Source organism: Papaver somniferum, chromosome 5 (assembly GCF_003573695.1).
Source record: "Papaver somniferum cultivar HN1 chromosome 5, ASM357369v1, whole genome shotgun sequence".
NCBI classification, from domain to species: domain Eukaryota; kingdom Viridiplantae; phylum Streptophyta; class Magnoliopsida; order Ranunculales; family Papaveraceae; genus Papaver; species Papaver somniferum.
Genome location: NC_039362.1, coordinates 125956236 through 125972195, shown reverse-complemented (window position 1 = coordinate 125972195; position 15960 = coordinate 125956236).

The following is a 15960-nucleotide window of genomic DNA, read 5'->3' as shown; positions in this document are numbered from 1 at the left end:
CAATTTTAGCAGGCAAAACATTTCTAGCAGCTTTCCAAGTAAAAAAGTTGAATACGGTGAGGGACGTTAATTTTCGAAATGCACTTCCAAAGTTTATTACTATGGGAGGCAGGGGCGGAGCCAGCCCATTGCAAGGGGTTGCACTTGCACCCCCTGCCCAGCTGGCTCCAAAGCCTAATTTAGGCCCAATAGGAAAAAAACATTCTATATTTAAGCCTATTTGTGCATTTTTGCACCCCCTGAAAAAAAGAAATTTGCACCTCATAGAAAATTTTGCACCCCCATGACAAAATTCTTGGCTCCGCCCCTGATGGGAGGGTTCATGCCCTCTTAGTCCCAAGTAGGCAGATTTAGAAGAAAATCCATTCTTCAAAAGCTCTCAATCCCTCCTATCAGGAGTGCATAACTGGCTTAAGGGAATAGTGATGATCTTCTGAACAGAAGCATCATCAAAGTGAGTGTTTAATTTGTTTAAATTCCAGGATCTAGTAGCATCATCAATAAAGTAAGAAACTTTAACACAAGGGTTAGGAGGGACTAAAGGATTAGGGGTAGCAGATCCTAAAGTAGGGATCCATTTATCACACCAGGGGTCAATGAATTTACCATCCCAAATAATCCAAGAAATAAAGGGTTTAATCATCTCCTTGATGGTACGTAAGCATCTCCAAGTCCAGGAGCAATCACTAGGGCAAGCAACATTAAGAAAGTCAGTCCTAAGAAAATAACGAGCTTTCAGCACAATACCCAAAAGGCAGTCAAGGTTCTCTATGATTTTCCAAGCATTTCTAGCTAGCATAGCCAAGTTTTTAAGTTACGATTTCCTAAATCCAAGACCACCTTCAGACTTAGCGGAGCACAAGGCATCCCATCCCAGAAGATGCAGTTTTCTATCTTTAGGGTCAAGAGTCTCTCCCCACCAGAATTGACAAAGGTGGGAATCCATATTTTTGCAAAGGTACTTAGGGATAACAAAGGAACCCATTTGGTATAGAAGAATATCCTGGCCAACATGTTTAACCAAAGTAGTTTTAGCATCTTGAGATAAAAGTCTATGGAGCCAAGAGGCAATCCTAGCATCTACAGCTTGGAGGATAACCATATGGGTCTGGATCTTAGAGGCTTGAAAAGTTATAGGGGTGCCAAGGTACTTTTCCCCTAAGTCTCTGTTATGGATATCCAAAATATTAGATAAATGGTTCATAAGAGGGGTAGACAACTTTTTACTGAACATGATACCATACTTATCAAAATTGATTTCCTGTTCAGAGGCTAAGCAATACTTTTGAAGATAGTCTTTTATAGTTCTAAAATCTTTTTCAGTAGCTTTAGAAAACAGTAGGGAATCATCAGTAAACAAGAGGTGTTTCATGCGAGGGGAATTCCTACAAACTCTAATTCCTTATGCTAAGCCTTTATTGGTTAGATTATCAATATAGGAAGATAAAGCTTCAAAACAGATGATATAAAGGTAGTGAGAGATCTCCCTGTCTCATGGCCCCTCTCGGGTTTGATAAGTCCAGTAGGACTACCATTCAATAAAACGGAATAAGAGACAATAGAAAAACACATCGATGAATAAGATTAGCTCAGTGATGAGACAAACTCATTTTAAGTAAAATTTTACTAAGAAAAGACCATTCCAATTTATCATAAGCTTTGGACATATCAAGTTTGATGGCAACAATGCCCTCTTTCTTCTTATGATGATTGACAGCATAGACAGCCTCATTGGCTAGTAGAATATTGTCAGATATGCTTCTTTTAGGGATAAAGACACTTTGATTCTGTGATATAATATTATCCATGAGAGGTTTGAGTCTATTGGCCAGAGTTTTTGATAGGATTTTATAGATGAAGTTACATGGGCCAATTGATCTGTATTGGGAAACTAATTCAGCCAGAGGGACCCTAGGGATCAAAGCAATGTTGGTGGTATTGAATAAGCTTATCAATCTGTGCAGAAAACAATATCGCATGCAACAAATTTGATTGAGAGTATGTGAAAAAGTGGAGGTCTAACAACCACACCCAATATTTCGCTTAGCAATCTGTATGGACAAACTCTAATATACTTTCTGGAGAATCAACTAGATAGTCAGACTCAATCTAGATAAAAGTCTATCAAAGACTTTATATCTCAATCTCTCGATTTGATCTTTACTCAAGCAAATAGAAATCTGCGAGTCTTTATCAAAGAGAGATAACTTGGATGGTACCAAAGACCAATATCCAAATGCCAATCAATTTAAATCAACAACCAAAAGGTCGGATATTCTAATTGATTGAACAACGCACAACCTTTATTATTTCAATTATATAAACAAATATAATGCGGAATAGAAATAACACAGACACCAGAATTTTGTTCACGAGGAAACCGCAAATGCAGAAAAACCCCGGGACCTAGTCCAGATTGAACACACACTGTATTAAGCCGCTACAGACACTAGCATACTCCAAATTAACTTCGGTCTGGACTGTAGTTGAACCCCAATCAATCTCACACTGATCCAAGGTGCAGTTATGCTCCTACACCTCTGATCCCAGCAAGATACTGCGCACTTGATTCCCTTAGCTGATCTCACCCACAACTAAGAGTTTCTACGACCCAAAGTCGAAGACTTTAATAAACAAATTTGTATCACACAGAAAAGTCTACGATAATAGATAAATCCGCCTCCCACGAATATACCTATGAGTTTTGTTCCGTCTTTTGATAAATCAAGGTGAACATGAACCAATCAATAATACCAGACTTATATTCCCGAGGAACAACTTAGTATTATCAATCAAATCACAATAGTCTTAATCGACGCAGCGAAAAAAAATATTGTGGAATCACAAACGATGAGACGAAGTTTGTTTGTGATTACTTTTTATCTTGCTTGTCGGAGATAGAAATCTCAAGCCAATTATTACAATTGTACTCGTACGATAGAAGATGCAAGATCAGATCACACAACTACAAGAAACCAAAGGTTAAAGGAGAATTGACTCTAGCTTAGCACAACTAGTATCACACAGAATGTGTGGGGATTAGGTTTCCCAGTTTCTAGAGTTCTCCCTTATATACACTTTCAAATCAGGGTTTGTAATCAATGTTAGCTTAGTAACAAAGCATTCAATATTCATCGTTAGATGAAAACCTGATTAGATTCAAGCTAATATTTCTCAACCGTTAGATCGAAAACTTAGCTTGTCACACACAAATGAAATGTCCAATTTTGGGTTTATGAACCGTACCCAAACATTAACATTGGTTGGTTCAACAAGTCAACCAAAAGGTTAGCCATATGATTACTCTCATATCAACCTTATTCTTCTTCACCATAACTAGTTCAAATGACTCAAATGAACTAGTTAGAGAGTTGTTCAATTGCAAGGAAATCTTATGTAACTACACAAGACACATTTGAAAAAAAATCGGTTTGATTCACTCGAATCGGTTCATGAACTTTATAGCCACGGTTTTCAAAAGCATTCCTTAGTTTATTTATACATTAGTTCAAGAACAACCGACTTTAGATATAACCTGCTCAAGTTCGCGGACTGGGTTCGCGGACTTAATCTCATGGAAGGAGTACACGAACTCCAGCAGAAAATCTCGGGCCGAGAAGTACTGCAAGTTCGCGGACTGAGTTCGCGGACTTGGCTCACGCCACTTCCATTTCTCTTGATCAACAAAGTTCGCAAACTTTGGTTCAAGGAATAAGGACTTATGCATATATGTGTTTCCACAACAATGCTTATATCCTACCAATGGTTACGTAATCTAAACTCTCATTTCAATCATTGAAACATTCTCAGAGAACGTTATATAGCCGTTATTCACAGACCATTTTTCGTCAGAGCAATTTTCAAAGTGATTGGAACATAACATGACTTTCGTCACTTGGTAAAGATGAATTCGGCTAAAGCGAAATCTTACTAACACACATTTTGAGAAATAGATAGGCGAGATAAACTCGGCTCGAAATAGCAAATGTGTTTAATGAAAGTTTATATATCAAAACGACTTTTGTCTCAAGAGTAGGAGATAGAGTAAATAGACTTTTGAGTGATAGATAAGTTCAAGTCTCCACACACCTTTTAGTCGATGAAGATACACCAGTTCCTTGAGTAGTCCTTCGTCTTGTATGATGATTGCCATGGATTCTTGAGATCAACTACACTTTCTATCCTAATCCAAGACCTTAGCTCCAATAGGCTAATAATCAAGACTTATAGTTTTGATCACTAATATTGACAAATATGCTTGAGATAGCAACGCATGCGAGTTCGACCGAGCAATGCTCTAACTATCCCCCCCTTTGTCAATTTTAGTGGCAAAACTATTAATACATATGGAATACAAAAAAATAAATTAATTAACTTTTGTAACTCCTATTCCACATGCCTAATCTTCAACATTACTCGAAATCTTCGTCACTTCCAAGTACTCCAATGATCCCAAAGGTTGTAAGTTTAGCATCATCGTTGTTGAAAATCCGTAGCTATAACAACAAGAAAACAATAGTTCTCAATCATTATTATACAGTGTCATAGTATCATTACACAGCGTCAAAGTTCAATTGTATCTCAACTTCAACAACAATACTATGGTGATATGTATCACTCCCCCTTAGTCAATACTCCATCTCACATGGAAACCACTCCCCCTTACATAATGATCCGAAAACCATATGTATTTGTAGTATGAACTACATATTAATTCTCCCCCTTTCTATCAATAAAATTGGAAAAGGTACAAGAACGGGATCCTGATGAAATTTCCGAAAGAGACATTTCATGACCAAAATAAAGAACACACATCATCTTATTTAGATGAAATCATAAAGCCGAAGCTAAATGCATTCATCAAGGAGTTTAAAGATACAAGATAACCCCTATAATATTCCACAGCCGCACTCCCCAGAAAGATTTGGCAATTAAGCGCAAGTTCAAAAAGAACTCTCCCTCATAAAATGTCATTCCCAAGGGAACAACAAGAGCGACCTTAATTTTGAAAGAAAATAAGGATTTCTTTGAACAAAACAAAGCACATACAAGTATGAATTTGAACCCAAAATATTAAATTAACCACAAGAAGTTCATGATTAATTTAACCAAAAATGCTCAACACAAGTAAACTTATGGAGACCTAAGAGCACTCAATTAGATTAATCACAATTAAACCCATAATTAATCTAATCGAAATACACAATCAAACTAATCACAAAAGTAATCAATTTAATCGGTCATAATCACATAAGAGAGTCTATGGAGCAATGACTAAGTTAATCATGAAAACAATCAACCCAGTCATGAACGCTCAAACATAAGAAAACTTATGGAGTCATAATTAACTAAATAACCAAACAAGATGATTAATTTAGTTCAAAATGCTCAACATAAAGTACCTTACGGAACAACAACAAGGCTAATCATAAAAATAATCAACTTGGTTGTTTCGTGCTCAACATAAGACACATTACGGAGCCACTCAGTAATACATAAAATATGGATCAGGGAAGATCAATTACTGCGGAATATACAAGGATTCATTCTATTTTTCATCACTATTTGCATAACGACATTTAATAGACATAATCCTTGTAAACAAAAGATTTTAACTTATCTTCCATCAATAATTGACAATATAGGCTTAACTTTTGCATTTGTCAAAAGTTCATTCATTCTTTCATCAATACATGCATATGAATTCATGAACAACTTTACTTTTGACAAGATATGGGACAATCAAGTTCACGGACGCAAACACACATATCCCATAAAAATATTGCAATATATAAAACCATAAAGATTAATAGTGCAAAAATCATCTTCCAAACAATTTTAGAATTTGACTAAATCTAAAAACATGAAGATGAAAACGTTGGACATAACTATGTGTAATCACAATAATGGCTATTCCAAACTCTAGTTATTCTTCTAATAAAAACAAGAAAATAGAAGATTTCATCCGAAGACTTACTAGTCGTCGTAGATCTTTCTCAGAGCCTCTACTGAGAATTCCTTCTCATTATTGAAAAACCCATTGATTATGGGATCGTTCAATTCCTCCAAATTTTCAGAAATATCAGTCAACTCACTAAGTTCTCTTTTTAGCTCACGCAAGTGATAGACGCATTTATGTGTCTATTTTGTTCTCAATGTTCTGTATTGTTAGACTCGATTAAATAGTTATTGTGTTATTTTATATTTTTGTAGATGTTTTTGGAAAAATAAGCTCTTGCGGCGAAATTGGCTCGAAAAGTGGTGTTTTACACCCTAGGATAGAGTACTAAAGACACCCCAGAAATGCACCGGAGGAACCCATAAAAAGTGTTGGAAACACCCAAGAAAAATTACTAAAGGCACCCCAAGGGACATGTGTTATTCGGACTCCAGCAACGGATAAGGGGGCGACCACTGGATAAGGGGTAACCTTCTTCACAAATTCAAAAAATATTTTGGCGGGAAAATATTTGCTCTTCACTGGCAGGTTTTCTCGATTGCATTTGGACGTGATTTTGTGCGATTCAACCGCTGAAACTTTGTGGAAAGATGTAATATATCATAACAGAGCTGGTATGGGTAATTATTTCGACTGAATTTGGCTGGATAATCACGTGGAAGAAATAAGAGCAACACGGGTTTGAAAATGATATTCACGGATTTTCAGCAAGTTTGATGTGTGTTGCTCGTGTTTGGATGACACTTAGTCATTGAAGATGCGTGTAGAAGCTAAATAAGGGAGTATCAGAAACTGTTTACGCGTGGAGAATCATTTCAGGGAAGAAAATATTCGGAAAATATTTTCTTTTAACACCGAGTAATGGAGGATCATAGAGATTTAATGAGCGTGATTTCTTGTCGTTGTTGGGTATAAATAGGTTCGCTGGGTGTCTTAGAAGGGGGATCAAGAGTTTGGGGGGCTGAGGAGAGCTCAGGAGCGAGAAATCAAGAGTTGATGAAACTCTGTTTCTGCTCCTGCTGATGATGAAGAACACCAAGAACATGAAGAACAGACTCGCAGGGACAGTCGTTTATCAAAAGTGAAACAGACTCACAGGCGTGGGTCATAGGTGTGGGTCTTAGAACCACAACGACAATAGCACTTCTCTTTTATCGTTCTTTTGTGACGCTTCATGTGGGTCGCACATTAGCTGTTTACACCATTTTCTCTTCTTCTCTTCATTGTAAACACCATTTGAGCAATAAATAAATATTTTGAGCGTGTTTTTATCATGATGAGCTAAACCCAACACTGGGACGACGGATGAGGGTGAATTTCATACACGGGTAAATTTATTTTATTCTTTTTTATGACTTTTGCATTAATTTAAAATTGAAATATGATTTGAATTAATTGGTTGTTATTTAATTTGATGATGTATGCTTAGCTTAGGTGTTTTGATACATCATGCTTAGGACTTACAATCGATGTTTTGAGAATCTATCTTGGAAAAATCAGAGTCCATGTTAATTTTATTGAGTTTTAAATTGTCAAAGAATATACGAATGAACCCTGTGTAGTGAATTCGGCCAAATCCTTAGTCCCAGTACCTCTCGCCCATTGTTAATATTTTTGTATATATATTTTTATTAAATCTAAAAATTTCATTTCCTTCACAAGTCTGAAACGAATCTTTTTACCACTATCACTACAACAACTTTTGGAAAACCATCAAATTTTGGCGGCGCCGACGCGGATTTGTGCTTAGGTAGAAATTTTAGGTTTTTATTATTTTTTATTATTCCATTTGTTCTTTTTACGTCTCTTTGGTTGTGTCTTTGTATTACAGGTTTGAAGTTGGATACTAAAGACCTTGGAATCAAAGCTTAAAGCTAAAAGAGAAGGAAAAAAGACAAAGCAAAAAAATAAAGAAAAAAGAGAGAAAAAAAAAGAGAGAGATTTTTTTATTTTTTTTTTAAGAGACTTTCCATTTTTTTTATTTTTTTTTTGTAATTATTATTATTATTTTTTGTATTTCTTTTCATTGGACTGGACTTTGGACAATTTATTTTAATTTTAAACCCTACGGAAGGGTTAGATAAAAAAAAAAATTAAATATAAACTGTCTGCAGGGAAGGACGACGATTACAATATCGTCTCGGCCCCTCGGGTTCGCACACTGACACCGGAGTCAGTGGCCCGAGTCGACTACAGCGGTTCTTCGCCCGTCTGGTACGGGAGGTAAACTTCTAAACACCCGCGAATCTCCTGTCAACGGGTTTACTGTCTTCCTTAAGGTGATTATATGTTGAGGACTGAACCGGATGCTTTAATTTCCTAGTAAAGGGCAAGAACTAGCCATATAAGATAAGGGTTCGGATTTCATCACCGTTCCCTTCTTGCCCGCCTTAGGTAAACGAAACCAAACGCGAACCCAAGCTTAAAATTTGATTAGAACGAGACCAATAGGGTAACGAGCTTGGTAGGAAAATCTTTCGAAAAATATTGGTTACTCTTTTAAGCATACTTCAAAGTTCTTGATGGTTTCTGTAAGTTGAATGCGTGACTGCGCCGCCTTGTAATACCAGTGAGGCTTTGGGTATCAAAGCTCCAATGAGCTTCCCTCGCCTCGATTCAACTTACATTAGCTCAGATTGATTCCAGAGGGGTGTGATCAAATTGTAACGAATTCCTTTCGAAGGAATAGAAGATGGTCTAGAAAACAATCTAAGTGGATCCATCATGATTTTTGTTTGCTAGATTCTATAGGTTTGATTTGGTCGAGTCAGCCTTGTTTGTGATTGTGTAGAATTCCCTTGCAATTAAGAATGTCGAACTAGTATGATAGAAGCCAATACAATGAGTATCGACCTGAATTTGAATATGGACATCATCCTTTTTATGACCATGTTGGGAATAGTGGTTGGGAACGCCATCCTTTGGAAGGATATGGTTCATACCATAGTGAGCCCAATTACTATCCACACGCGAATTGGTCTTACGAGCAAGAAAATCAGGAACATTATAGTACTAGTTACGCGTTTTTGGAAAATTACTTAAAAACTAGTCCTGATTATGATATTTCTGAACCTGTTCCTTCTCTAAAAGAGACCCAACAACGGATTAAAAGGACGTATAAACGTTTAGTTGCAATGAATAGTTCAAAAGAAGAGTGTACACGGTATTCTGAGATGATAAACGAGAGTAGTGAACGTATAAGTGTTATGCTCAGTGAAATTCAGGAACGTGTAGAGGCAGAAAATGAACAGTTAGCTAATGCTGCTCGAAATGATCTAAATTTCCAAAATAGTGTTTCTAATTCTACCCTTGATATCAATAGTGAATATTTGCCTAATTTAGAGGACGAGGTTAGAATAAAAGACACTACTTATTTAGATAAGGTTCAATCATCTTCGTACTATTATGATGAGGATAGTAGTAATGAAGAATTTGAAATGTGTAGGCATAGTGATCAAGAATCTATTAATCCAAGTGAGATTTATAATGATTCTAGTTCAAATCCAAATAATTTTTATGATTATTCACCTATTCAAAAGGACGGGGATTTGATTAGGGATACCACCGTTTTAGACGATGTAGTTTTTCCTTTTGATTACGAAGCCGATAATGCTTTAGAGGAACGGGTTTATTCTGAAAATGTTGTTTTAGAGTCTAGCGACTTAGAAACAATAGTTTTAGACGAAGAAAATGAACTCGTAGAGCTATTAAATATGAGTAAGGATGTGTCGCTTGAGTATAACCTCGAAGGAGCAATTGACTATTTTCAGGATTCCAATGATCTAGAAATTAAGGAAATTGTAGCTAGTCTATCTAGAGATACCCAAAAATCTAAGTTTGGGGGTGATTATCATTATCCTTGTGCCATACCTTTAGATCTTTCAAAGATCCCTCATTTTGGACTTGATATCTCTGCCTCGACCATTTTACAAGATTACCTTCATAATCGTTTTCCCGAACCTAATGATGTCCAAGTAGAAGTTTAGTCATTAGAAACCCATCTTCTGGTTGATGTGGTTTGCCCAGGCAATAATACCAAGATTGAATTTGTTTTCCCACCAAATAGTTTGCTTCCAATTGTGGGAACGTATAAATTTCAAATGTGTCACTTATTAAGTTCTGAGACTAAGCCTAAGTACTTTAGGTTGATAGAATCGACACATTTTCTTAAGAATGACCACTACTCTCATTGTGTTCAGTTATGTAAGTCAAACCTGATTGACTTAGAGGATCCTCAATTATTTAGGTTATTGTTTTGTGCTTCTAAGTTCTTATTTGAGTTTTTCCAGACTCTATGACCTAATGATTCGGATCCCACCTATGAAGAAACGCAAGCAATGAAAATATTTTATTTAGACCCTTTCATAGAACCTGAACCTGAACCACAATTAGATATAAATATTTTAATCAGGAAACTAGATAAGGGCATGCTATCCTTGTTCACTTTCTTGGGTTATTGTAGTTTCCTTTGGTCAGCTCTTTTTGGTTTTGAAGACCCACAATTATTTCGACTGTTACTTTTTGATTCTATGAGATGACTAATTCCTTCCGATGTATGGCTGAAGACTTTAAACTTAGCGCTTCTTGGGAGGTAACCCAATCTCATGCAACATGGTAATATCTTTCCTTAACTCTTTTGCTTCAAATAGTAACAATTTCTCTCCTTGTTCATGCTTTTAATTTTATCTTTAGAACATTGAGGACTGTTAGATTTAAGTTTGGGGGTATGGGAGAAATTAGAAACTTTCAGTTGCAGAATAAATAAATAAACTCCAGAGCCTAGAAATTTATGCTTATTAAGGTTGGCACTAACCAATCTAAGTGGATGGGAACATCTTGGTTATAGGAGTTGAGGAACCAATCTGATTAGATGGAAACATCGAAAGAGTCTATTCATAAAAGCACAGAGCTCAGGTGTTAGTAATAACATGATAGTTTCACCATATCTCGTTGAGTCCTTTTCACTTCTATTCTTATTTTGTTTTGTTTTTAAACTATGTTTCTCTAAGAGAGTAGGTGGGGCCCACGATTCAAGTTGTTACCACTGCTAGGGTGGAATAGAGTGATTGAGATATAAAGAAAAAGACCATACCAATTAGACCAATCGGAATAAACATTAACACTTGGATAGCAATATGTGTGTGTTCTCCCTGTCTCCGTCGCCTAAGCAAGCGTGGAATGCAGGACCCGTGGGAACTATCATGTAATCTGCTGACAAGAAGCATGCGCTTGGATCCAAAAGATCTATTCATGTCGTTAATAAAAAAAAAATGTTCTATGTAGTCAATCACTGGTTCCCTTGTATATCCCAGTGTGTTGATATTAGTCAGACCGGTATCTCAGTCCATTAAGATAGGTTCATCCTAGTAGTGACCTTCAGATAGATATGGGAAACACCGTTCACCTAGTAAACATCAAAACGATCTATGTTTTTCTATATCCATCTCATTATCTATCTATGTGATTAGTTTTGACTCCGGTTATGATGTCCATAGTGAAACTATCTGAGTAGAGCTCTGTCACATATATATAATATTTGGAATTTCGCATCAGGGTACTTCCTCCTATAGTCAATGTTTGTATGCCAACCAAGGAGATTCTTTAGTGACTTCCAAGGTTCTGCGTAGATAGCTAGGTTTTGGAGTAAATGGTTTTTTGTGGGAACACCTCTGATAAACCCACCCGAGATTAACTCGGTCACTTTTCAAAAATAAATTTTGATCGAGGACTAGCAAATAATAAGTTTGGGGGTATTTGATAGACGCATTTATGTGTCTATTTTGTTCTCAATGTTCTGTATTGTTAGACTCGATTAAATACTTATTGTGTTATTTTATATTTTTGTAGATGTTTTTGGAATAATAAGCTCTTGCGGCGAAATTGGCTCGAAAAGTGGTGTTTTACACCCTAGGATAGAGTACTAAAGACACCCCAGAAATGCACCGGAGGAACCCAGAAAAAGTGTTGGAAACACCCCAGAACAATTACTAAAGGCACCCCAAGGGACATGTGTTATTCGGACTCCAGCAACGGATAAGGGGGCGACCACTGTATTAGGGGTGACCTTCTTCACAAATTTAAAAAAATATTTTGGCGGGAAAATATTTGCTCTTCACTGGAAGATTTTCTCGATTGCATTTGGACGTGATTTTGTGCGATTCAATCGCTGAAACTTTCTGGAAAGATGTAATATATCATAACAGAGCTGGTATAGGTGATTGTTTCGACCTGAATTTGGATGGATAATCACGTGGAATAAATCAGGGTAACACGGGTTTGAAAATGATATTCACGGATTTTCAGCAAGTTTGATATGTGCTACTCGTGTTTGGATGACACTTAGTCATTGAAGATGCGTGTAGAAGCTAAATAAGGGAGTATCAGAAGCTGTTTACGCGTGGAGAATCATTTCAGGGAAGAAAATATTCGGAAAATATTTTCTTTTAACACCGAGTAATGGAGGATCATAGAGAGTTAATGAGCGTGATTTCTTGTCGTTGTTGGGTATAAATAGGTTCCCTGGGTGTCCTAGAAGGGGGGTCGAGAGTCTGGGGGCTGAGGAGAGCTCAGGAGCGATAAATCAAGAGTTGATGAAACTTTGTTTCTGCTCCTGCTGATGATGAAGAACACCAAGAACACGAAGAACAGACTCGCAGGGACAGTCGTTTATCAATAGTGAAACAGACTCACAGGCGTGGGTCATAGGTGTGGGTCTTAGAACCACAGCGACAATAGCACTTCTCTTTTATCGTTCTTTTGTGACGCTTCATGTGGTTCGGACATTAGCTGTTTACACCATTTTCTCTTCTTCTCTTCATTGTAAACACCATTTGAGCAATAAATAAATATTTTGAGCGTGTTTTTATCATGATGAGCTAAACCCAACACTGGGACGACGGAGGAGGGTGAATTTCATACACGGGTAAATTTATTTTATTCTTTTTTATGACTTTTGCATTAATTTAAAATTGAAATATGATTTGAATTAATTGGTTGTTATTTAATTTGATGATGTATGCTTAGCTTAGGTGTTTTGATACATCATGCTTAGGACTTACAATCGATGTTTTGAGAATCTATCTTGGCAAAATCAGAGTCCATGTTAATTTTATTGAGTTTTAAATTGTCAAAGAACATAAGAATGAACCCTGTGTAGTGAATTCGGCCAAATCCTTAGTCCCAGTACCTCTCGCCCATTGTTAATATTTTTGTATATATATTTTTATTAAATATAAAAATTCCATTTCCTTCACAAGTCTGAAACGAATCTTTTTACCACTATCAGCAAGGTGTTCTTGGTTAGAGACAACATTTGTTCATAGTGAGCTATCTTTTCAAAAGATGAAACAATTTGAGATTTTGTTTCTTTTGTTGATGAAATCTTTCACCAAACCCCTGAAATTATCATCATGATGATAAACATGCAAAAGGTAGTTAGAGGAAGAACCTTCTCCACAACTTGTAGTCTTCACTTTCTTTACCCTTGAGGAAGAGATTCCTTTACATAGATACACGTTGATTGCTCCGACTGCATCTCTGCTCGTGATGCTTCTTGTTACAGGAGCCATGAAACTGTATCTTTTTAGGAAAAAAAGAAAGGAGTCTACAAAAGAAGTAAATAGACTTGTGAACGTCTAAACGCTAGAAGAATAAGTCTTCCATTGTTTAAAGATTCAATATCTATACTGTTAGGAGAATATATATTTTTTAACAAACAAAAAAAAAACAATACTTGAGCCACAAAGATGCAAAGCCTCATTTTCTCAAGTTAAAAATGAGGATGCGAACGTCTCTGGGACTAGACAGAGATGTTGTGAGCTAAACACTCCCCTTGTTTATCACATAGTGATTTACCAAGGTTTGTTGTATAAACAGGTTTCCTACCTCTTCTGATTCTGGAAGCATTGGTTTTATGAGACCTATGTTGATTATCCAGATTCATCTTTTGCATGTTCTTTTGCAGACTAGACATTCTTTTGTTGATCCTCTTGAACCTCCAACACGTGCTTTGAACATGATTTGCACTTCCAAAAAACGAACAAATTGAGGATCCTTTGTCTTGTTGAAGTGCTTTTTGTTTATCATAACTGTCAACCTTTAATTTTTCATGACATTTCGAAACAGGTTTGACGATACTTGCAGTCATGCTTTTAAATCCTAAACCATTTGTGTTCCCGAAGGATTTCTGACCAAATAACATTGCTGAGATTTTGTCAGAACTTCCAGACAATCGTTGTAGATCATCTTTGAGAGTATTAATCTCTTTTTCCTTTAGAACAATAGTTGTGGTGAGTTTATCATTGAGACAGTCTATCTCAAGATCTTTCACCTGGATTAATGATTCTAATTTCTTCAACGAAACTTTTAATTGAAGATTTTCTTGAAGAACCTCTTTATTCAAGAATTAAAAAATCTCCGTGTCAAACTCAAATTCTGAATCAGACTTTGAGTATGTAGATGTTTCTTCTGCGAGAGTTGCGGGTTCATCACATCCATCAGACGTATTCAAAACGTTGACACTTAAATATTTTTCTTTCTCAGAATCATTAGCAGCAATGGCTGACTGAGGATGTTTATCACATCTCATGCTTCTTTTTACAAAATCCTTGATCCTTTCTGTTATCAATGGTTTGTCAAAAAAATCATTATTTGAACAACATTCATCAGCCCAAGACAAGTTAGAGGTGTCACTTGTGTCAGAAACAACATTGAATGCAAAGGTTTGAACAGACTTTGGATCAAGTATTTTTACCTTACCAAGAGAGGTATTTTTGGAGAGGGTGTTGAGGTTATTTCTTCCATCGATGACTGGTGGTACGTATATTGAGATAGCACCTCTGTCCATAGAGTCAGATCGCTACAAACACAGACTTGTGAGGTCTTGAACGTGTTTGCATGCTCTGATACCAATTGAAAAAGTGGGGGTCTAACAACCACACCCAATATTTCGCTTAGCAGTCTGTATGGACAAACTCTAATATACTTTCAAGAGAATCAACTAGACAGTCAGATTCAATCTAGATAAAAGTATATCAAAAAGTTTATATCTCAATTTCTCGATTTGATCTTTACTCAAGCAAATAGAAATCTACGAGTCTTTATGAAAGAGAGATAACTTGGATGGTACCAAAGACTAATATAGTGTCAATCAATTTAAATCAACAACCAAAAGATCGGATATTCTAATTGATTGAACAACGCACAACCTGTATTATTTCAATTATATAAACAAATATAATGCAGAATAGAAATAACACAGACACCAGAATTTTGTTAACGAGGAAACCGCAAATGCAGAAAAACCACGGGACCTAGTCCAGATTGAACACACACTGTATTAAGCCGCTACAGACACTAGTCGACTCCAAATTAACTTCGTTCTGGACTGTAGTTGAACCCCAATCAATCTCACACTGATCCAAGGTGCAGTTATGCTCCTACACCTCTGATCCCAGCAGGATACTGTGCACTTGATTCCCTTAGATGATCTCACCCACAACTAAGAGTTGCTACGACCCAAAGTCGAAGACTTTAATAAACAAATTTGTATCACACAGAAAAGTCTAAGATAATAGATAAATCCGTCTCCCACGAATATACCTACGAGTTTTGTTCCGTCTTTTGATAAATCAAGGTGAACAGGAACCAATCAATAATACCAGACTTATATTCCCGAGGAACAGCTTAGTATTATCAATCACCTCACAATAATCTTAATCGACGCAGCGAAAAAAATATTGTGAATCACAAACTATGAGACGAAGTTTGTTTGTGATTACTTTTTATCTTGCCTATCGGAGATAGAAATCTCAAGCCAATTATTACAATTGTACTCGTACGATAGAAGATGCAAGATCAGATCACACAACTACAAGAAAAGTAGTATCGATCTGGCTTCACAATCCCAATGAAGTCTTTAAGTCGTTAACCTGGTTTAGAAGAAGAAACCAAAGGTTAAAGGAGAATCGACTCTAGCTTAGCACAACTAGTATCACATAGAA